The sequence below is a fragment of the Lathamus discolor genome, chromosome 21, assembly GCF_037157495.1.
Source record: "Lathamus discolor isolate bLatDis1 chromosome 21, bLatDis1.hap1, whole genome shotgun sequence".
NCBI classification, from domain to species: Eukaryota; Metazoa; Chordata; class Aves; order Psittaciformes; family Psittacidae; genus Lathamus; species Lathamus discolor.
The window spans coordinates 2,281,643-2,304,287 of NC_088904.1; positions in this window are offsets into that span (position 1 = coordinate 2,281,643).

The window sequence follows — 22,645 nt, forward strand, 5'->3', positions numbered from 1 at the left end:
GAAAGGCTTATCTCCCACCATCTTCTGGTATCTGAAAGCCACACAGTAACTCACACTGAGTATCTCGTCCCAGAGGTAAAATAAACAGCTACAGTCCAGGCCAGGGCACAGCCCCTACCTAAAACCTTAATGCGAGGTGGATTTGATCTGATGACAACAGGGGAGCATTCAGGTATGAGACCTGAGTTAACCTCTGGGCATAGCCTGTTTAAGCAGCCAGAGAATTTAGGTCTGATAGAACCCAAGGCTGTTTCCCCTCCTTGCTTAGGCTACAGCCTCCAAGTATTTATGTGCCAAAACATTTTCTCTCTCAATCCCATTAGCTTGCCTTGGATGCTTGAGAACTATGGGCATATTATCCCTTCCAGTAGAGGGGAAGACAGAGGTATCAGAGGAGAAAGTGGCTTCTTCCTGTTTGTTCAGTCAGTCAGAGGCAGGCAGGAAAAGAATGATCCCCTATGTCATGTTTTCCTCCAAGAAAAACCATCTGTTTTGCTGGAAAAGAGAAGGCTCAATGTGCTTTCTACTTGAAACCACTGCCAAAATATTTTGTTTGGACTTTTCCAAACAAATCCTTTTTTTTTTTTTTTTTGGTTTGAATTGATTTATCCCATTCAATTCCCAGTTACCTGGCTGCTGGTATTTTTTCAAATGGGGAAGGAAAGCACCAGAGAAGTCGTATTCCCAGGGGAGCTTCTGGTTTAGTTGGAGACAATTTCAAGGGAGTGTGTGTACCCGCACCCCAACAGGCAGGGCACAAATCCCTTGGGATTATGCCAGAAGAGTAAGGGTAAGGTGTCTCCCCTTGGAAAGCCATCTGGGCTGTGGATGTTGCTCCGGCTGTTCCAAAGCTATCACAAGATGTCAGGAGTTGCTGTGGAGGGGAAAGAGGGTGACACAAACAGGGGGTGAGGCACTGGTTTACCTGAACCTTTAAAGCTCTTCTGATTCTTGCCCTCTCCACCTTGCGAGGGCTAGAACATCATCTGCTAACTAAGCACAACAGGAATAATGTGAGATGTGATAAAGTATTGGTAATCATATCTGATCAACACTATGTAATACTCCATCATATCGCCAATGCTGATTTATCTCACTCCAACCTATCTTATCACCAGTACTCGCTTATTTATCACCTGCACATATCACAGGACATGGTGGCCTCTTTACTTCTTTCAGCTATTTAGGCACTTAAATTTTGTTCAGCAGCACAGCAGGTACATGACTAATGGGGGGGAAAACCCACCTCCTCCTGCTTTGCTTTCAGAGCTTGCTTCTGGAGCTGGAAGTCATGTTACCAACACAGACAACTGCAGATACCACCTTCTGCTGCATAAAACACGCACTACAACTACAACAACAGCAACTCTGAATTGAACAGCAAAATAAAACATGGACAATTTCAGTGGGATGAAAACTCATGACAAAGGAATCAAAAGAGGTTGTAAAAACCAAACACCCAACTGGGGGAGTCACAGAACGACGGTCACACAGGGAGAAAGCTGCGAAAGCTGGTACCTAACTGGTGGCTTGGCCTCCATGAGCCAGTCAGCTGGGAAATCTGGTAGCCACAAGGGCAGAAAGTCCAAGGCAGTGTAGGCAGAAGGCTGAGCTGGCAGGTTCAAAGCAGGCTGCCCATGGGACATCCTGGCCAAGGCTTGCTTTGTTTCCACCGAAAGCTTTGACGGAATCGAAACCTTTCCACAGAGCACTTCAATTCAGTCGAATCAGCATTTTCAGGTGGAAAACTCTTCTGTAGGAAAATTTCCATCCAACTCAAGCCGTTAACTCCCGGGGGAAATGAGTATAATGTGGGTGTCACAGTCATGTCAGATGTAGCAGTTGCCACATCCTTTGGCATGATGTAACCAGGGATGTGGTGTAACAGGCGATGGAGAACCAGCTCCCTCCCCAGACCTACAGCATCGGTGTACCATGTCTTCCTGGCCAAACTTAAGAGATGGGTTTTGCCCACCCATCAGTGAATTTTGGGAAATAGGTTGAAATGACAAAGAGCCCTGGGCTTAAAGTGAATAGGAAATCCTGTTTAGGCATGGAGATGCGGATATCCATCTCTGCTCTGAGCTATCTCCCTGCTATTTTTGTCTGCAGACATACACTGTTCACCTTTGTAAGTTCTTGTTGTTGTTCCATGGCAATGTCCCACTCATCTGCAGCTGTAGCAAGTCTTACGTTTCTCTAAGTTTTTAATGGTTTTAATTGCAGGTAAGAATCACAGCAGGTACCTATGTGGGAAATGCTACCTCTTCCCTATCATCATTTTTTACACCTATACAAGCCATAACTTCAAAAAAGAATTATATGGCAATATAAAAAAGAGAATCACAAAATACACTTTCTTGCTCCAACTATTTTAATACAAAATTTAACCCGCAGCTATTCCAAGACTTTAACAAAGCAGAATAAAAGTACTGATACGGAAAAAAATACATCCGTGATTAATAAAAGATAAAACATATCATACAGTCGGTGGGAAAAGGGAAAGCAGTATGAACTGTGTGTTCGTGTTTTAACTACTCTGAAGAGAAACAAGGATGGGAAAAGTTTTATGGACCATGAATGGGTTAAAAACCACACACAGGATGACAGATACTGAATCATGCTAGAAGTTCACCTAGCACAGCATTCATTTTCCCAAATGTAAAGCAGCAATGAGAAAGAAGCTGTGCAGAAGCCTGAGACTTGCTATTTAGGGCAGCCTGTTCAACACCTCTGGTGCTGTTTTGGCGTATCCAGAAAAATCACAGATAAACTTACACTGGGAGGAGCTGCAAAGATAAAGCAAAGGTGGAGGAGGGCCAGAGAAGTTACTAAGTAGGAGCAGAAATAGCTATGTGGGCTTAGATACCGAAAGGGGAAGATAAAGAAGTATTTTGGGGATGTAAAACACTCAGAATAACCTACTCTCAGAGAGGGCCTGGAATTTAGCAGATGGCAGTGAAGACACTGGCAGAGTGAAGACTTCAGATTATATTCTGAGGCAAGTATCAGCTAAAGAAAACTTATTTTAAAGGTAATATTAAATCCACTTCGTCATGTTTAATCCTTTATTTCATGTGAAATCGTCTGGTTTGTCTCCATTAATGGGACTTTAAGAAAACCAAGAGAAGAGATTTTTGCTCGTTTCTAAGTAGCTTTTCTGAATCAATGGCCCTACTTTATTGTAGCTTCTCCTAACCAAGAACTCCTGCTCTTTTCACTATGCTTTCAACCTTGCTTCTCTGTATACTGGCAGTAGAGCAAGGCAAAGGCCAGACTCCTGAAAGGGGCCTCATTTGCTTCCCGTACCCAACCTGTTTTGCTCTCCCTTATGCAGTGGTCAGAGCCCAGAAGAGGACAGATAAAGCCAGCTTGACAAGCTGGAAACAGGAGCTCAAACTGATGGAGAAAAGGACACAGCTTCCATAGTTATCTGTCGCTGGTATCACAATACCTTTGCAAGTCACAGACTCTAAAGTACCAATGCAAAGGAAAATAGGTCTAATAGGAAGAGCTCAAATGAAGAGGGAATTAAGTGATGGGGATTTGTGGAGGTCATTCTTCCCACCTAGTCAATGGAAGGAGGATGTAAATGTTCCTTTTGAACACTTTCCGGAGGACAATATGACTTACAGTCAGAAGAAGTAATCTTCACTTTTCCTTCCTGCATTCTGTTTTTGCCCCATTTATACTGCAGAATAACATCTCTGTGGCACTTTGTGCATGAGCAGAAACTGTCAGGTGTGTTTATGCCCTGGCGTGCGTAGGTAAGGTTTAGTGTGTGTGCCTATGTACACATACAAACTTCAGTAATGGCACAGAAATCCTAACTTATTTAGATGGGATGCTATAATTTTGTGCTTTGACTTCGAAGGGAGAATTGTAGAAGCATAAATGAAACTTCAGGCCTCAGCTTCCACATTAAGAGGTTCTTAAAGGATCTGTTCCTTTAAGCATCTACTCATAAGTAAGTTTTTGAGAACGTGATTCCCATTTAGTAAACATCTGTACATGAAAGGAGTAGATTCTCCATTCAGCCTCAGGTCATTCCTGGAGTACAGAGTACAGCAAGTACATTTCTGCTCAGCAGGAAGTGTGGTCTGCATCTGTAAAAACCAAGAAGGGGAGGACAGGTACAGACGGGGTGGAAGAAGAATGTCCTAAGAGAGGAAGAAGAGCACAATTGTTCTGACTATGCCTGGGTTTGACACACAGCCCCCATGTGAAGCAGCTTCAGTCCCTCTCCCTGTAATTCCCAAGCTTCCTGCAGCACCTTCGTCCTTGTCTCATCAAGCCCACAAATGGGAAATGGCAAAGGGGACTCCTGGGGGAATGAATAATCCAGTGAAAAACCCTCCCTCTGCTCTGCCTCAGTTGCTGCCTGATGCAGTCAGAAAACTACAGGCCTCTTGGGCTGACCCCATTTCATCTCAAGTTGCTTGAATAGCATCCTCCTTTAGCCTAGCAATGAAATGGTAAAGTGCTGGCATACCCTGGCCCTAGAGTGACAGCACTGACACTATGGATGTCAGTGTTCTAATACCAGGAGCTGCTGCCAGCTCTTAAACAATACTCAGGCGTGACAGAAGGGACCAAGGAGCTTTCCAGCCCCTCAGGCCAACGACTTCCCTGGGATAAGTCTTACCAAAATCTTTGCCCGAATGCGCAGGACTGCAGTGATAGAAACTAAAGTCAACCCAATTCCAAAAGCCTCCAAGACCAGAGCAGTGAGAATCCAGTTAAGTGTTAACCATCCTTGCAGTCCAAACCTAAATCACCATCCATCCTTCTCTAGTTCTCTCCGAGTTTCCTTATCTCCAGCCAGGCTGATGGGACTTTGGGCAAGCTGCTCTAGTGGAAGGTGTCCCTGCCTGTGGCAGGGGTTGGAACTGGATGAGCTTTAAGGTCCCTTCCAACCCAAACCAGTCTGGGATTCTCAGTGGCAGCAAGTCGCAGAGCTTACTGTTATATGAAGGTTTCTACTTCAGTTAGGCTAAAATGTGCAGGGTCTTGTTATTAATTCCCTGCAGCGATTGGCAGTAATGGTACGAGGACCTGTAGACAGGGTCTATTCTTCTTGGAAGCTTCCAATCTTCCAGTATCTGAAGGGGGCCTATAGGGATGCTGGGGAGGGACTCTTCGTCAGGGACTGTAGTGACAGGACAAGGGGTAACGGGTTAAAACTTAAACAAGGGAAGTTTAGGTTGGATCTAAGGAGGAAATTCTTTCCTGTGAGGGTGGTGAGGCACTGGAATGGGTTGCCCAGGGGGGTTGTGAGTGCTCCATCCCTGGCAGTGTTCAAGGCCAGGTTGGATGAAGCCTTGGGTGGGATGGTTTAGTGTGAGGTGTCCCTGCCCATGGCAGGGGGGTTGGAACTGGATGATCTTGAGGTCCTTTCCAACCCAAACTGTTCTATGATTCTATGATTCTATAAGCTGGGGTGAATGACCACTGAAGGCAGCTATCCCCTAAGGATGCTGTTGTGGCACTTTATATTCTCTCTCCCTCTCTGCTACCAGTGTGCAAGCAATTCGTCCTGAAGTCAAGTAAAATGTCCTTGCAGGTAAAGCCCAGCTCAGCTGGGATACAAGTGGTAGCAGAGCAGTGATTTGTTCACTGGGGTTCAGGAGAACAGTGCGAACAAGCCAAAAGGGATGCAAGCCTTTGAATGCAAAGGAGAAACACCCTGTGGTTGCTTGTGTGGGTACATGGGTGAGGTGAGGTTTTGAAGATGAGGTTCAGATACAGCATCTCACCAGGAAAGGTGAGACTTAACGTGACATTTGCAGGTTTCCTGCTCTTCTGGTAACAGCACTGAGCGTGTTCAGCTCTGCCTTGAGTTAGAAAGAGAAGCAGAGAGGGACTGCGTGCCTGGGAGCCACAAAAGAGCCCCCAGGGGAGGCTGGGCAGATGCTGCCCTTGCAGCAAGAAGTCTAGTGGTCCCATGACTACGTATTTAGAGCTGCTTCTAAGTTTTGCTGTTCCTGGCAATGATTTTGACAACAGAAAACAGAAAAAGGGTTTGGCTTTTGGCGAAGTTCTGCTTTGCAACCTTTGGAAGGCATTCTTAAAACTCCATGGCTGAAAAGTAATCTTTTAGCTGCGAGCTTTTGCTTGTCCAAGCGGAAAAGCACTGGGGAGAGGGAGAAGAAACGAGAGAGGCTTTCGAATTTCTACTGGGAAAATTCAATTGTAATCGAACAAATTGATATTTGCTGCGGAAAACTTCTCCTTGATGAAAACACCAGTTTTTCTGTGGAAAAACTCTTTTCGTGCTCTCAGTGCACAACAGGGGATGAAATCGCCCAAGCTCTGGAATTCTGAAATGCAGGCAACCAGCTAGAGAACCGCTGCCTGCTTTTACAGCCTGGTGTAATGGGCTAATCCCTGTTCACTACTCTTGTCCTCAAGAAGGCTTTTGATTCCTCTCTTTTCATAACTAACGGTCCATTTTGACATGTAGCGTTTTGACTCTAAATTCAAGAGACAGTAGGGATCTTGATATCAGAATCTTATTTCTTCATAGATAAAAAGCAGTTCTTGTAAAAATTAGAATTTTTGGAGGGAAAATTTCTATCTTGCCAGACAAAAAAAAAAAAACCTAAATTTACAGCATGATTTCCTAGTGGAAAAAGAATAAATTTAGCAAAATACGTTATTCTCAGCATGTTTAAACTCAGTATTGTTTGGTCTGTCAAGCCCAACTGAAGTATTAATTTGCAGCTCTCCTCTGCTCTGAATTGCACCCACATGCAGTGACCATTATTAAGTCCTGGTGCTGATGCCTCGTGCCCTTGTTCCCCTTTTGGCACAGCCCCCCAGGGGCTGGCAGTCCTGTCCCTGTGGTGTGTTCTGGCTGAGCCACCACATCACATCACATTGCACAGCACAGGACAAAGCCTGCTGGGGATCCCAGCCCACAGAGGAGAACAGGGATGTGGGGGCACCAGATTCCCATGACAGAGGCTAGTTCAGGAAAGCCCACTTGTGAATGGGATCTAGCTTTGGGAACTGCACAGTAAAAGTAGTATGCAATAGTTTTATTTATGATTTATATTGAGAATAAGTTCTTCTCTATGAGGGTGCTGAGGCGCTGGCACAGGGTGCCCAGAGAAGCTGTGGCTGCCCCATCCCTGGCAGTGCTCAAGGCCAGGTTGGACACAGGAGCTTGGAGCAAGCTGCTCCAGTGGAAGGGGTCCCTGCCCGTGGCAGGGGCTGGAGCTGGAGGAGCTTTAAGGTCCCTTCCATAATCGGGGATTCTGTGTTCAAAAGATGTGGCATGATGCATGTTACATACTCAGCAGTGCCCAATGGAACATTCAGCACCCAAACTGGTTCACACTCGAGGGGAATGTGTGTGGCTGATGCATACAACTAAAGAGGTGAGGCCATGTTGGTATTGTATTGCATCAGCAAATAAAGATAACTGGAGGTGACCACTGATCTTTGGTCAGATTCATGGTCTCCTCACAAGAACATATACTCTCAGAGCTATTCTAGTGTTGAAGGTTCACCAGGATTTAGGGGGTCTGAGCAGAAGGAGTTTTGAGGACAATAACAGAATAGTAACGCATCTTCTGCATCTTCAGCCCCTGCAATTTACTTCTTCACAATCACTGAGTCCTGGGTTCCTTTTCTTGTTCTGGGGCAGGCTGAGAGGCTTCATCTCCACAACAACCTGATCGTTAAAGGCTTGATGCGGTCTGTGACTGGAACAGCAGGGACACAAACAGGCCTGGCAGCACTATAACTCTCCTCCAGACTGCTCACTGTACACTGCCTTTATGCCCCACGCAGAGAAAGATGCTATGGTGTAATTGTTTTTCTTCTCAAGACAATGATCTAAAACAGATCAGATCACTCACACACTAAAAGCGTCTGTTCCTCCCCATTTACCGTAAGGGGAACGTTAGAGAATAGGGCCACGTGTAGAAACCCTGCTTTCGCAGATATCTCCAGTTAAATACAACCACTACTAATCAGATTCCCACTTTTGGGAGCAATAAGGAAAAGAGTGACCCCTGCAGCTCAATCTCTTCCCAGGCCTGCTGTCCTGGGAAGGATTTGCTCTCTCTCTTGCTCACATTAATCCTGCCAGAACCAGTGAAAAAAACCAACTGAACTTGCTGAAGTCATTTTGGATATTTGGACATTTGAAAATTGGAATTTGACTGCTGAAAGCTCAAGGAAATGATGGTTCCAACCCAATCATAAAATACAGGACTCTGATAAGGTTCCTGTCCCTTCCTGGACTTGGAGGACTTCAGTAGCTAAGACACTGCACATGCAAACATGTCCAAGTGAACAGCACGGGCCTGTGTGTACAGCCAGGCACGTTTGCCTGGGAAGAGACACATTCATTGCTGCTACAAACAGTTCCCTCTGACAGCATACAGGGCCACCTTCTCCACGCTGCTGCTTTTAAAAGCCTGTACCACCATGTCTCCAATCCCATTCTTGCCCCTCCAAGCTGGGAACATCAGCTCCTATACTCATTGTCATACACTCACTGCTCCTATACTCATTGTCATATACTCACTGCTCCTATACTCATTGAATGTCAGCTCCTATACTCATTGTCATACACTCACTGCTCCTATACTCATTGTCACATACTCACTGCTCCTATACTCATTGAATGTCAGCTCCTATACTCAGTGTCATATACTCACTGCTCCTATACTCATCGTCATATACTCACTGCTCCTATACTCATTGAATGTCAGCTCCTATACTCATTGTCATATACTCACTGCTCCTATACTCATTGTCACACACTCACTGCTCCTATACTCATTGTCACATACTCACTGCTCCTATACTCATTGAATGTCAGCTCCTATACTCATTGCCATATACTCACTGCTCCTATAGTCATTCTCAAAGGACCAGAGCAGGCTGGGTGGGACTGGGACCCGGAGCAGCGTGCGCGCTTTCAGCACGCACCTGCATCTCTCTGGTGCAGCTCCGTGTCTTTCCCCTGGTGTCCACCAGGTGGCACACGCTCCTGCCGGGCTCGCACACAGGGCCGCGGACGGCGAGGGCGGATCTTTGCGGAGCGCTGCACCAGCGGCTCAGCGGCGCTGGCTCCTCGCCCGTCTGTCCTCACTGCGCACGGGTTTTACCCCTGTACGAACGGTTTCATCGCTGCGTTTTATAACAAAACTCAAGAGCGCAAATGAGATTCCGGGGCTGGCAGGGCAGGTGCTGCGTATGCCTCATGCACACCATGAAATCTCAGCGATAGTTATCCTCCTCCAACCTGGCCTTGAGCACTGCCAGGGATGGGGCAGCCACAGCTTCTCTGTGCCAGCACCTCACCACCTTCACAGGGAAGAGCTTCTCCCTTATCTCCAACCTGACCTTCCCCTGTTTCAGTCTGAACCCATCACCCCTTGTGCTATCACTGCAGTCCCTGATGAAGAGCCCCTCTCCAGCATCCTTGTAGCCCCCTTCAGACACTGGAAGCTGCTCTGAGGTCTCCACGCAGCTTCTCCTCTCCAGCCCCAATGTTCTCATACTCCAATGTGTTCTATACAAGGTGTATTAAAACCTTCCACATACCTGAAGGAGCAGCCACCTCAGCAAGGGAGCCTCTCTTCCCCGGGAAACCTATCAGAACTGGCAGTAGCTGTGTGCAGACCACAGGGGAGGGTCTCAGCACAACTGATTTTATCAGCCCTTGGGGATTTAAGGGCAAATCCAGTCCTTACTTCCTGACAGGAAGCAGTAAGTAGGGTCCAGGTGCTGGGGTTGCTTTGTTGATGGTTGTTGTTCCACAGTGCTCTGAGGGAAGGCACCTTGATGAGGTCTCTGTAGAGGCTTAAGGTGCCAGTCAAGGCAAAGTACGGTAGGGCTGGAGCTGAGGAGGGTCCCTTCTCTGGAGCTCAGCGTCACTGCCGGCTGGGTGGTCAAGCCTTGGAGATGGGAGAGGATGGAGGAATCGGGGAGATGGTGGGACCGGGCGGCTCCTGGGTTTGGGGGGACCTGGCAGGGAGAAGGGCTCTGATTTGAGGCAGTGGGGATGCAGCCCTGCACTAGACGATCTTAACATCCTTTCTGACCCAAACTGTTCTCTCATCTCACTATTTATTTGTGCCTTAGTAACTTGCCCTGTTGCTTATTAAAGTGAGATTTATCTGGCTGCATCCATAGAGCCATCCTCCTCCTCTCTCTGCCCCTATTGCCCCATGGGGCCCCCCTGTGCCACCCTCACTCCTCGCCTGGCTTTCCGAGTGACTCCACACCTACAACAGCTTTTCAAGCTTTGAGCTGGGCAGGGAGATCACCCCCCTCGCTGCCACTGCTATGGCTGAGGTGCTTTCATTCGTGTAAATGCTAATGGTAAGCTCAGAAGCAGCCGTGTCGGTGGCAGGAGCCACCTGAACCCCGGTGATGCTGCCTGCTCTGTCACCGCGTGTCACCGCTTCTTGTGTGATCACTGCATGACTCCGACTTCCCCGGGACATGGCTGTGTAAGAAAGCAACAAAAAAAACCCCAACAAACCCCAAAACTCAAAGAAAAGCCCAAAAGGTCAAAAAAAAAAGAGCCCTCGCTGGCCCCCTGTGACACATCTCTCAGTGCATGGCTGCCCCAAGCCAGCGTGCGGTAAGGCAGCGTTTAGTAGAAGAGCTCATCATTGCCCTCTCGCACTGACTGGGTGGCTCTTGGGTGAGGAGCTGATGCTGGATGACTCTGGGTGCTGCGTCCCACGCACAAGGTAAACCCTGGCCAGGGTGGTGAGAGGGAGTTCAAGTACTGGGCTTTTTTGGGGGGGTTGTGGCGCAAAGAAGGCAGCAATACCCTACCAGAAAACCACTTTTGTGCTTGTCCCTAGACTGCTGCTAGTGCTCCTGCAAAGTGGATGGCTTGAGGTATGAAAATTACTGGCTTTTGTCATTTGCTCATATTTTTTTACTTTGTTGTTGTTATTTCTGTGTTTTTTTAATACTTTAAAAAAATATTTCCTCTTCTCTCTCCTCTCTTTTCTCTCCTCTTTCTTCTTTCTTTTTTATCTTTTTTCTATCATTTTTCTTTTTTGATCTTTTCTTCTTTTTTAATCTTTTTCCTTTTATATTAATTTCCCCTTTTTCATTTTTTTCTCCTCTTTTCTCTTTTCCTTTTTTCTTTTTCCTCCTTCCTCTCTCTCTTTCCGATGTTATCTCTGTGCTTCCCCCATCACTGCATTCATCTTTCTCTAAACTTCTGACATTCAGCGCTCCTCCCTGACACACCTGCCAACACACCAACCCCTCTATGCACGCACGCACACACACACACAGGGATGCACGCACGTTAACCATATTGCAATGCCTGGTATCTTCCCCTCTAGTTTCTCTTCCCATCCTCAGAGGGAGCGATGGAGGTGGTTATGTTTGTAGTTTCTATTATAGGTTTCTACTGTATTTGCCTAATGGTTGAAGTTGGACAATTTTGTTGCCTTTTCTTTCCTATGAGCTCATTTTGGTTCAATCTCCTCTTCATATCAGAAACACCAGCATTTGTGCACTTGTACATGCCTAGCTGTGAGACCGAGGAAGGATTTCCTTCCTCTATTGAGCCAACTTCTGTTCTTTCTAGAGCATCACCCAGTGTCTTTATGGCAGCCAGCACAGCACTAGAGCTTGATAATAACATAGTGAATGTAAGGTGCTGGACTCGCAGCCCTGAAGGGAGGGATCAGCACCATCTCTGTGGAGAAGCCACAGTAGAAAGGTGGCACCCTTGGGGGAGGACTTTCCCCCAGCAGCTACCACACTTGCAGGAGGACCCACCTCTCAAGGATGGAGCCCTTTGCATGTCTCATCACCTCCTCAAGCAAAGCTTTGTGCAGAGGCCATGAAAGGCAATTGGCCTTAGTGATACCGGTTGTTATTATGGAGTGAATGGTTACCTAGGCCAACAGCAAAAAGTTATTAACACCATGGGACTGTTTGTTTCTAGCATTGCTCAGCTTGTAATGTGGTTTCTTCAGTTCACAAAGTTCTTTGCATCTCATTTCAAAGATGGAGAGGGGTTGTTGTCATCTTCCACTCCCCCTCTCTGACTTCCCCTTCTATAGCAAGTTTGATAGTGACAGACAAAACTATTCTAAAGGTGTGCAGGATCTGTATGAAAAGGCAGGTGAGACATTATTATCCTTGGATGAAGGTGTAAGGTTATTGTGTATTATTTGCGAAGCTTGGGGTGAAATAGGTCTTGTTTTGAACTGTAGTGCAAGCTGTGGTGCTGACAGGCGCCATGACATTTTTGTATGAAGAAAAGGTGTGTTTAATCCCCCTTTTTCTGCCATCCTTATTTTGTTTCAGCAAAACTCTTAAATTTAAAGTGAAGGAAATAACATGTTAAATAGCTTAATTGTAGAAATTGAAGAGGGTGCTGAAGGTCACAGTCATGAGCTTAGAGGATTCATTAACTTCCACTTCCGAGGCAGTCTTTGGTGTTAGAAGCACTTAAAAATGGTAGGGAAAACTGCAGCCAGGGCTGAACACTACTGCATGGTCTGGAAGCATAAAACCAAAGGCTGTACCTTGAAGCCACTTTTCCTACTTGCTTTCAGTGAACTCCAAAATGAAGCATTTCCTCCCCTCTGGCCAAATGTGGTATCCTCAGAGTTTCTCATTAACCGTTAATTAAACTGCAGGAAAGTTGGGAATGTGCTGCCAATAGGCCTAGAGAACTACTCCTGAAAAGAGGTCCTGCTGCCTTTCAGTGATTGAATTTCCCCTCTGCACACTGTGCACCCCTTAACACACAAAAATCGTGGTACGATCTAAGTCTTTCAGATCACTGGAAGAGCAATGGCCCTTTCTCTGTGCTTTGTCTAATGTTAAACACAATGTTCTTTGTATACTTTATAGTCATCGCAAGTAATACGCAGTGAAGTAGAGAGAGTAAAGCTGATACACAAAAGAAAATGAAACTGCAACCCTGAATTCTGTGGAATGAACCAAATTTCCCCTTCTGCGTAAGTGTCAAGATTGCAGATATAAATTGCATTAATGAAACAGTGTACATATGTTGAAAAAGCTAGCGAGCCTCATATGACAGAGATGTGTATCTGTCTCGATGTTGCAAATCTGCCAAACCTCAATCTGCTCTTCAGAATCACTTGGTTATTTAGATAAGCAACATAAAAAGCATTTCCAGCTGCAGAATCTTATTATTGCTAGCAGACGCATAGTAAGCGTAGGGCATGCCAACACAAGCTGCACTTTGCACCTGAAGAGAGAACTCAGGTATACATATTGGGACAGGAGTCATGCAGACAGTATAATGAGCCCAAAAGAGAGCAACAAAATTTTGTGGATTTTTTACATTTCCAGAAAAATCTTTCTTCTGCTCTGTATAACTGATTCCCATGTAGCAGGATTTGGACATAGGCAGCAGATTTGCTTCTCCAATTGAATGCTTGAGAGCAGGTTTTGCACCCCACGTGCAAAATCTAGTATATAATGAGTAGAGACGCCTGAGCAGTGTAAAATGTGACATTCCAGTTTGCTGCATTCCTGCTAGTTGGGTGGGAGAGGATGAAGCTTTGAACGAAGGACGTTGGTCTTGTCATATCAGTGTAGCTGAAACATTCAAGTAGCTGCTCTCCAGAACTACTTATATATGAGGTGTCGACATCTTAAACAAGATCATTGTTTTTAAATCCATTCCATGTATAATATTGGAAACAATTAGTAGCCAGTGTTGCTTTTGATTTAAAGACAGTGTTATAGTAAGTAACTATTTTGATTAAAAAACAAACTTGTGAGGATGTTTCTTGGGGCATCCCAGGCCAAGAAACAAGGGCTTAGAGATCACACAAAAGCTTTCTGTTTGTCTTGGTTTTGATAATCCTCTGCAGCCACAAGAGCTGAACACATTTTTCTCTAATCAAAAGCTGAGGCACCTGCCTAATGAGGTAACTTCAGCTAGCAGAGGATTTTGGAACAGCAGATGTTAGGAAAGTCTTACTAAGCTTCGGGCCTTTTTGCCTGAGTGAATATGAAACATCCGTCCACTTGCAAGAGGTGACCAAAGGACCTCATCCCTGTGATTCCTGCCCTGACTTTACCCCTGAAACACAAACCTCTAGAGCACAATGGGGTTTTTGCTGTTTAGCCAGTCTCACTCCTGGTAATTGGGCTCACAGTTTCCCCTGGCTGCAGTGTTGTTCTCTGCTTCCTGGCTGGGTTACTGTGTAGTACTGGTTAGATGCGTTCCCTTACTATGCTATCATGTCAATGTGGCTGAAGCAGCTTTGGTCTTCAGGGAGTCCAGGACTGGTCTCCTGCTCCTGGAGATCTATCTGACCTAAGAGTTCTGCCAGGTTTGGTGAGTGATCTGACATGTGTCTAACTGAATTCTGTGCAAAGGTCACAGTTCCCTCCTGTTCCAAGCCTATGCACTAAGTCAGCTAAGATGCAGTTAAGAGCAGAATTTGTGTTTTCAGAAGAGTATCCATTTTTTTGAGGGGAAGTCAAGCAGTTCAGGCAGCAATTTCCACTGCCTTCATCTAGTGAAAGTATACTGTGAGTGCTCATGTTGCAAGAAATAACCCAAGGGATGGAAGGAATAGTTCACTGTCTTCGCTGCTTTCTCTCGATTGAGCTGCAATCAAGCTGCTGATTTCTGCCGCTCTAGCAGAAACCTGGAATGAGTTGTAGGACATTAGTGAGGCACTCCATATTTGACTCTAACGTAGTTTCAGGCAAAACCCAAATCCTAATTTCAAGCCTTATCTTCTTTTCTGATGATTCAAAAAGGAAACGGCAGTAATCAGTTTGAACCTGGAGAAATCTAGGACTGGACCATGTGAATTTACATAAATGTTTCACTTTAGTTACCCAGAAGTAATTATTCTGAATCTGATAAAGCACTTATAAGCACCCTGTTGCTTTGAGCACAGAGGAAGTCGATGATCTGGAGCTGAAATTGGGAGTTTCATCTTTAGTACAAGTGGGTTGTCACCAATTCTGTGTTACAGAAACTCAGAAGCAATCAGTGAGTGATTCTGCCTTGCAAAAATCTTCAAAAGCTTCACTGATTTCCCGTGATAGTAGTGTGAAAGGGAAACCTCTGATAAAACATCCTGATATTAATTAATAAGTGAGAGATGTGGTCATGCTCTGTAGTGAGTACCCTTTGCACACACGTATGAGGCCTGGCAGCCTCCTAAAGAAGGCAGTAGCGATGGCTTACTTCCTTTAAAAAGAAAAAGGAAAGCTTTTAGAGAGCGTCGGATCCTTTGACAGGACTTATGCAAAAGAACACAAGAATGGGAGTCCTCCTGCCAGAAAATGATGAGAAAGGTGTCATGCGTAGAAATCTGTGGTCCTTGATATGCTTCACTGCTGATCTGCTATATATTTTGACATCCCTTGGTGTGAATGATGTCTATTTTGTGATCATTGGTTTCTCGTTCAGAAACGAGAGGATAAGCAATAAGATGAGTTTTATTTAGGTTCTGCAAAAAATGCTTATAAATGGGACACTACAATCAGTCCTGCACACTGGAAGGGCTTGTGCTGGAGCTAGGAGCAGGCAAACACTGGGAGAAAGTGGGAGAGCTTGGCTTTGGTTTGTCTACCTAAAGCAAAGTGATTTCTTAGGGCTGGAACCTGAATCACAGCACTGCTGGGTTAGCAAAACCCTGTGGGGCTCTATTGCGGATGTGTGGATGGCTCAGCGACAAGCAAGGGCTTAGCTCAGTTTTCTAAATAAGAAATAATTTGCAGCTCCTGATATAAGTGACCGCACAATGAGCAGGAGAGTAAGAATGAAGCAGGTCCTGTAAGTTCAACTATCAGAACAAAATATATTGGGTTGGGCATTTTGAAACAGAACTGGGAAAAGATGGAGAAAGGAATTGGGAATATCAAATACAGGAGAAGGCTGATACCTGCCGTCTGCTGGGGAGTGGATTTTGAAAAATGAGGAGCAGGCCTTGTTTTTATCAGGATTTGCACTGCTTTTCCTCTAAAGGTGTCGTGACGAACTTCGTGGCGCTGATTGCAGCTTCTACAGAGCAAGGGATTTTGTAACTTTCAGATGATTCCACTCTGGTTTTAAAATAGGAATTTTGTGTGCCCTCAAGACTTACTGACCGCTGCTGATTACATCTAGGAAAGATTAGAAGTATGTTCAGTTCTTTCCTGGTGGTTCTTGACTTCTGATTTCCAAGACAGAAAGCCACTGACTTGCTAACATCAATGGCAGCACTGCTTAGGGGTATTTCTGGCCTTGCCTCAGAAAAAACTCAGCCTCTGCTTGAATTTAAACACATACTTAGGTATCACTGATGTCATAGACTCCAATGATATTCTTGTGGTACAAAGAGGAAGGGACTTACCTTTGGGTCCAGACCACATTGCTTCTTCCTCATGATGGGCAGCAAGGTCTAGTGTGAGGTGTCCCTGCCCATGGCAGGGGTTGGAACTGGATGATGTTAAGGTCCAACCCAAACCATTCTATGAGGCATCACCGTAACAATCTGGGGCAACCTTCAGGTAATTCTGAGCTTTATCTTTTTGAATCAATCTTCGCTTTAAAAAAATCTATTGTGACAGCAGGTTTTGTCAGATTCAGTATGAACCAAGTGGAATTTTCCATCCTTCTGGGTGGGCAGAAAGAGGTGGAGAGCGGATGCAGAGCTGCACGTACTGCCAGTGGCACGCTGCGCAGGAGCATCCATCTGCTCATTCAACCGGAGCCAGACATGCGAGTACCTGGGCTAGTTCTCCTCTTCTGCCATCAGTTGTGTGAGTGAAGATCTAGTGACCAGAAAAGACTTACTGCTGAGTTACATCAAGGTAAATGCAGCCGCACCTTGCTGGTTCCTGCTCGCAGAGCAGACCAAAAGCGGACGCTTAAAACATCTACATGCAAGAAGTAACAGGTTCATGCCTGCCATCTAGGCTGCTGTGTATCACAATGGTTTTATGTGGGCTTCTATTTTACTGCTAATTTACTGCCTTTCTCTAAAACATGTGTCACAGGTTTGATATAATATGGTCTGGTCCTTCAAATCTGTGTGCAATTATTGTGCTCTCAGTAAGCCAGCATCAGTAGTAAATGTAGTCTGGTCATGGCTAGCATTGCCAAGTTGAGCTTATTGGTGTTAGTTAGCTTGGGAGAATTCCAGTGTGTCTCAGCATCGTTGCATCTGAATGAAATAGCTCAGTTATCTCTGTGCATTGTGCAGCGAAGCAACAGCAAGGGGAAAAAGAACAGTTCTGTTGCTCATGCTTTATGTTTCTAGAGCAGCATCCACCAAGTAAGTGCTGAAACTGAAGGAACAAGACTACTAAAAATCTTGTAGTACCCAGAATAAAAAATAAAAAATCAACAAAAATTATCTGAAAATACTGAGATCTTCGTTGATTTGTGTTTTCAGCTGAAACACTTGAATTTCCGATTCTAGTATTTCAGAATTCAACTAAACTATCCCTGCCGAGGGCAATCTGCTGAAATGTCAGTAACTACGAAATAAAGCAGAGGATGAAGAAGGATTTCTTTAAGGTTCTTTACCAGATGAAAAAAACCAACTTTTATGAAGTATCTTACACTGAGCCCCAGTGTGGCAGGGTGAGCTTTTGTGGGTGCAGGGGCAAGCCAAATGAGCCAACACTGTGAAGGCTGCATTATTCAGCAGCAGCTTTCACTGAGGCATTTGCAGACCAGAAACTCTGTTCCTTGCAAATAATCATTAACAGCTTTGGGGTTTTAAGGGTTTTGTAGACCATTTCCAGTCTTACAGTCTGTTGTAGACCCACAGTTGAATTTGGAGGTCAGTTTGTTCCAGCTAGAAATAGCTGGGCTGGTTTTGAGGGTAGTTACCATGAATAGCGCAGTCTTAGCAGTGTGGGCTTTGACCACAGGGACTAAGGAATCAAGGAAAGCTTATACAGCTTACAAGCTGTAAGAGCCAGCAGTTCTACTGCAGGTGGTTTGGTGATTTTAGGTGGGCTTACACAGTTTGAAGTCTCATACCTCAAGACCAAAAGACAGAACTAATTCTACTAACCCCTTATCAAATAACCTGTTGTAATTAGGCTGCAGAGACAGTGATTTGGTATCTTTGAGCCTAGAATTTTAGTACACCAGAAAGTTCAATATATTCCCTAGACTCCGAAATCAAGAGAAAAACTTGATTTTCAGGAATTTGGCATCTGTGGTTGTGGCCAGGTTTCAACAGTGATCCACTCCAGAGAATCCTTAGAGTGGGTCTTGGAATGTGATTTTCAAACAAGTGCCCAAACGAATGCAAAGCTTCAGTGGAAACCAGACTTCAGAAAACCTGGCCTGATGGTGGAAATGCTTGAGTTTGAAAATCCGTCTGTAAAGGCACTGCAAGACATTGACAGACTTGCAGGAACACTTGGCACTCTGAGCTAACAATGATTTGTGTGTTTGCAAAATAGACACCAGGCAAAATTGTGCCTTTGGCACATCACAGTTGTTTCTGAGTCAGTTTTCCGTTGAATCTGAGTTTAAAGCTTTGCCAGCAAGAGTGATTTTTCCCTCAGGAGCAGCCACAGAAGTAGTTGACCTGTATGCCTGAGCTCCACTGCTGTGCTTAGTCCTTTTCTGCGTGCTTTAACCAATAGACCATCCTATTTCCCACTGAGGTACAAAAAGTGAGTGATACCTATCCCGCAGCTGGACCTTTTAACCACTGCTTTAGCATGAATGTAAAATACTCAGGAATATGAGTAATTACAATGATATCCTTTCATCTTGAATAGTAAGATACTACCAAAACACAGATGGAACTTCTTTCTTATTACCAAGGTGAAGAAGCAGCAGCAAGGATCAAAACTTGTTTACTAGGATGCTTGCAGTGCAGTGTTCCTGGTAAATGATTTCGGAGGTTTCTGTTGTAAAATACGCCACAGGGGCCTCCTTATTATCTCATTTTATCAGTGTACATTCTGAATAACTCCTGCGGGTTAGATACTGATGTACTAGAATGACTTGAGATTAACAACTGAGTTCTGGTTTACTTTAGGATGATCCAATGTAATAGTGAAAAGAATAGGTAGTTATCAAGCTCCTTTATCATTAGCATAAAGCAAGGGCAGCTTTGCTCGAATTTCTGCTGATTTAAACTCTTTAAATTCTAAATTCTGTCATTAACAGGTAAACTGCAGTGGTATTTCCATGGATTGGGTCTCACATGTATGGGTGGTGAACTGTGTGTGATGAGGCAGCTGGCAGTAAAAGTTTGATCTGAAAATTATTTGTAGGGGAGTTAATTTCATAATGGAATTATGTGCTTTAATAAGAATAATTGGAAGCTTTCTTACCTTTGTTTGTTTAAAATTATATTGAAAATCAAGTATGTAGTATGTGCTGAAATCTGTGCGTGTCGTATGGTTTAGTTTTAGTGAGTCATGCAATGAGAAGGGAGTTTGACTTAAGGATCCTTATAGGTCTCTTCTCATCTCTTCCCACTTGAGATATTCTGTGTTATGGGAATACGGCAGCAAATAAACCATTTTCACTTCAGAGTAAAGAAAAATCTCTAACACAGGGAAGATAAGCCAAGTCCCTCTATGCACATCTTATTACATTGATATCTCTTATTTAATTAAAACATATGTAGATGTATGCTTGGCTTTTCATTCTTGTAGTTTTGGTTAAGAATTCTCCTCCTCACTCTTGGAAGCCCCACTACAAAAAACCATGCCAAGCAAACCAAATACAGCTGGAAAGGTATTCAGCAAACTCACACAATATTTTAGGACGTAAGAATTGTCAGACTAAATTGGCTTAAAGGTCCTCCTGGCCTGATCTTTGGCCTTATATTTTGAATGACTACATTAGCCTGAGGCAACAAACTCCAACTTTCAGTTTTATGTTGTACGAAGATGTGTTTCTCTTCGTTTCTTTGAGATCCATGGCCTGATAATTCCAGAATATATTCTTTATTCTTGAGAAATAACGAGTTAGCATTTCTGTTTACAGAAACAGTTCTGTGTTTATGGCTGTTCTGATTGCCCTTTGCAGGATCTACTCTAATTTTACTATATCCTTGGGAAAAAGAGTAATCCAAGGGCTGCGGGCTTGACTTACGATCACAGAAAAGTGAGATTCATCAGCTGTTTAATGATGCAATGTGTTCTGATTAAAGAAAAACGTATATCGTCTTAGAGATCTGCAATGAATCAGTTCCTGTTAGATACACGTTTTTCCTGGAGGGCTTTGTATGAACTGCTGGAAAGTACAATTCATCAGCCTGCTCTGATCTGCTGCTTGGGGCAGAGATAAGAGAAAGAAGGGGAGATAGGTCTGAACCCAGTCTCTGAAACCTGAGGCCTAATATGGTTTTCTGTTAGGGGAAGGAGAGCAGTTTTACCAGAAATAAGGACCTTTCACCCAGCTAGATAGAGTGCATGTTCAAAAACCTCAAGATGTGCCCTCATCATCACAGAGGTGCAAATGGTTAAGTGTCAGTGTTGAACTAGGACGTTACAAGTGTATCCCTTCACAGGTGATCAGATGCATTGCAGAAGGGGTAAGGGTACTTTTATTGCATATCTTCATGTATTTAACTGTTTTTCTGCGTACTCAGAAAGGTAAGAAGCTGGAAAACTTCTAAGGCTGCTCTCTCTAGGGTAGTAGTCCGAAAGATGCTCTGTCTGAACAGAACTAGAAGATATAGTGCAAATCACAGGTGAAAAATGAAGGAACGCCATCATTTTACAACATTTTGGGGGCTTTCTTCTCTGTTCAGGTTGCAGATAATACAGAACGTGGCTGATGTTCTGGCAAGACATTGGTAATTATCTTCTACATTTATAGCCACAGCAATAACAGACACCAATGCACCTTTGGAAATATTAGTTGCATAATGCACTTGCCCAAAACAGTTCTACTATTGTTGCTAATATTAATGGTTCCATTTGTCCTTCTGGGTATAAGCTGTGTGTCACCTTGTGCACTTGATTGCCGGAGTCTGCACTCATGAAGTGTCCCAAGGCAAATGTCATGTGGGTATATGTGTGACTTTGTGGGCTGCAGGTACAAATAACAGATAAAAGTTAGACTCTGTGGCCTAAACCTTGATGCTCTCACATACTGGCCCAGCTAAATCTTCATTCCTTGCCCTTTAAAGGCTAGATCCTGACTCCCACTTCACACCCAACCTCCTTCCTAATCTTCTCACCTCCAAGTAAGTGTAACTATACCCTCCCTCTAGTTTGGCTCCTGCCTTTTGTCCTGGACCCAACCCTCACTTCTATTTTACCTTCATCTGCTTCAATCCACACAGCATTAACTTGGGGTCTGGAGGAAATTCCCACCTTGGCACAATGGATTAGAGTGTGAGGGATCGAACAAATGTGAGAAAGGTTAAAACAAATGTCCTGAAATGAGTTTGCTGGAAGGAAGAGCTCAGGTTCTTCATAACTTTTTTGGTCTGTCTCACAAATGGCCATTCTGGGTTCCTTTTATTTCCCATGCTTCACAGCTGTATTGGGCAGTGAATGTTAGTTACAGTAATCTCAAAACTTCTTATAGGATCAGGCACCTGGAGCAAGAGGAGGACAGGGAGGAAAAACTACTTTGCCCAGTGCGGGTGATGAGTTTACTCACTGAAAAAGCCACCTGTTGATCTTTGACTCATTCAACGACAAAGTCATGTCAAATTCTAACCTGGCAAATTCCTGGTAAGTGATTAAACCCTGAGACAATAGCGTATTTCTGCCTCTTGACACTGTCAAAACCCACAAGTACACTCATTCAAATTCTCCCTTTGATGCTTTGAGGTCAGAAGTAATTTTGATCAGAAGCTAGAGGAATTACCCCAAACTTATGCTAAAGGGCGTTCTTTGTTTTGGTCTTTAGTTGCCCTCGGAATCTTTATTTACTGCTTGAGAGCTCAAAGACTTCTGGCTAAATTAAAATAAATGCATGTCCAAATTCCAGTTAAAAAAATCACACTCATTTGGACAGGGAATACTCGCGTGGATCTTGTCGTGATTTAAAGCAGAACAAAACTCTGGTCATGCTGAGGAAACCCGGAGAGTGAATAGATGTAAATTTGTCTATTTTGCAGATCTGCGTTGTGCAGAGATCACAGATGATGAGAACCTGCAATGCTGAAGGTCTCTAAATCTGTAAAAATAAATAGTTGATGTTTCATCTGCAAGAAGCAGATTATTTAATCCATTAAATTCTGCAGAAGATTAGCATTTTTACGCGCAACGTTTACGTTTCCGGCTAAAAACTGAATAACGCTTGGTTTTGGGATTTTATTGCCTCTGAATCTGGGCAATTTTCAGCCTGAAGCATTTTTCATTTGCGGGAGGGAAGACAACAACATTTTCAGCTGAAAATGTCAGCCAGACCTGCTCCCGCAAGCCTCTGACCAGCCCTGCCAGGAGCCTTGGTGATGTCCCCATGACTCAGAAAAGCATTTTCCGATTATATGAACAGGTACTATTATTATTCTAGCTACCTGGTGAGGCACGATTTCATTGCAGTCCTCGTAAAGTGGCATCTTGACCATTACTTGTGTGGTGGTCTTTGTGGGTCCCAACAGTCACGTGGTCATGAAGCAAGGTCTGTGGGGCTTGAGACATGGCAAATACTGAAGCTTCAGTGCATTAGTTGCTAATCAAAGTGAAACAAGTAGCCCTTCTATCATCCGCG